Consider the following 2,550-nt stretch of genomic DNA (forward strand, 5'->3'; position numbering starts at 1 on the left):
TGTCGCAAACTTGAACATAAATGGCGTTCGACCAAACTCGAAGTATTCCGCCTCGCCTGGAATGATAGTTTACGTAACTACAAAAAGGCACTCTCACTTGCCAAAACCTCTTATTTTTCCAGGCTCATAAATGAAAACAAAAACAACTCAAAGTTTCTGTTTGACACAGTTGCAAAACTTACGCAGAAACAACCAAGTGCCCTAAACCATGCGTTCTCGGCTAACGAATTCATGACATTTTTTACCAAGAAAATTGACCTCATTAGAGATGAAATTGTTGCTTTACTCAACAATCAGAGTCCCTCCCAACCTTTGACGGGCATTCCCCCTGACTTTGATTCCAGTCATACGCTATGCTGCCTTGAAAACGTCTCACTTAGTGCCCTCTCTAAACTGGTTGGCGCGGCTAAACCTTCAACCTGTCTGTTTGACCCTCTCCCAGCAACTCTCATCAAAAAACTCTTCCCAACTCTAGGCCCTGCCCTACTCAATATCTTCAACACCTCTTTGTCTACTGGCGTGGTGCCCCTGGCCTTTAAATCAGCCGTCATTAAACCATTACTTAAAAAACCGAACCTCGACCCTCTAATCTTGAAAAATTACAGACCTATCTCCAATCTCCCATTCCTATCCAAAGTGTTAGAACGGATCGTCGCAACGCAACTTACTGACCATTTATCAAACAATAATCTTAATGAATCATTTCAATCTGGCTTTAGAGCCTTACACTCCACCGAAACGGCGGTTACCAAAGTCACAAATGACTTACTGCTCTCTCTTGACTCAAACCTCACCTCTGTGCTCTTATTGCTTGATCTCAGTGCAGCCTTTGACACTATCGATCACTTGATTCTTCTAGGTCGGCTTGAGAACCATGTTGGCATTCGGGGTCTCGCACTAGCTTGGTTTAAATCCTATTTAACTGATAGAACACACTGCATGGTCTATAATGATTTAACATCTGAGACCCTCCCAGTGCAATGTGGTGTCCCACAAGGCTCTGTCCTGGGCCCTTTGCTATTTTCGATTTACATGCTACCCCTCGGCGATATCATACGCAAATTTGGCATAAACTTTCATTTTTACGCTGATGACACCCAATTATATATACCTATTAAGCCAAATGATTCCTCCCAACTACAAAACCTTGAGGCCTGCTTGCTTGCCGTCAAAAAATGGATGTTGCAACACTTTCTACTCCTTAATGCAGATAAAACTGAGATGTTAATAGTTGGCCCCCCAAACCACAGAGGCCTGTTTCAGGACATCTCCCTCAACTTTGATACCTGTCATGTATCCCAGAGCTCCACCATAAAAAACCTCTGAGTCATTTTTGATTCCTCCCTCTCATTTAATGCACATATAAAAAATGTCACCAAAATTGCATTCTTCCATCTTCGTAATATCGCAAAAATACGCCCCATTTTAACTCTGGCTGATGCTGAAACCCTGATTCATGCTTTTGTCTCATCACGTCTGGACTACTGTAATGCACTTTTTTCAGGCTTACCTAATTCAAGCATCAAAAATCTTCAACTCGTGCAAAATGCGGCTGCACGGATACTAACTAGAACTAGAAAATTTGATCACATCACACCAGTTTTGTCCGCCCTACATTGGCTTCCTATCCAAGCCCGCTCTGACTTTAAAGTGCTACTCCTCACCTACAAAATTCTAAATGGGCTTGCACCGCTCTATCTATCTGATCTCATCTCCCGATACTCGCCCGCTCGTGCTCTGCGCTCACAAAATGCGGGGCTTCTATCGACCCCTAGGGTTAAAAAGAAATCCGCCGGCCACAGAGCCTTTGTCTACCGCGCTCCCTACCTGTGGAACAAATTACCTGCCGTCATCAGGGGCGCCTGCTCTGTCGAAGCTTTTAAATCCCTGCTTAAGACTCATCTCTTCTCTCTCTCCTTCAACCTACCTTGATCTCACCTGGTCGGGGACTGACCTTTAGATTAATCTGTGTAGTTTAGTTATGGTACAGGGTACTACATGGTACCACTGGGTAGTTTACTATAGGGTAGTTTAGTTAGGGTACAGGGTACTACATGGTACCACAGAGTACTACTTGGTACTGCATGGCATTACAGGGTACTACATGGCTTACATAGCTCTACATGGCACTACATGGAACTACAAGGCACCACAGGGTACTACATGGCACTACAGGGTACTACAGGATACTACGGGGTACTACATGGCACTATGGGGTACTATAGGGTACTACATGGCATTACGGGGTACTACATGGCACTACAGGGTACTACATGTCTGCTCCTTTGCAGCACCACAAACATGGGAACTCTCTAACTCTTCCCCCCCCCCCCCTCTCCCCCCCCCCCCCCCTCCCTCCCCCTTCTCTCTGAGTACCCGTCTCCTGGCGCTGACCAAGGTGATGGATGCCTCGGGGTCTTGGCCAAGCTTGTAGTGACTGCTCTACATGCACCTCCGAGGCATTGGATCAGTTATTCACCGCCGTCTGTCCGTGGTCCTGTCAACTGATTAACAGACTGTTAACAGATTAACAGTCAACGCGGTTTCATT

The sequence above is a fragment of the Notolepis coatsorum genome, assembly GCF_963971535.1.
Source record: "Notolepis coatsorum genome assembly, chromosome: 14".
NCBI lineage: Eukaryota > Metazoa > Chordata > Actinopteri > Aulopiformes > Paralepididae > Notolepis > Notolepis coatsorum.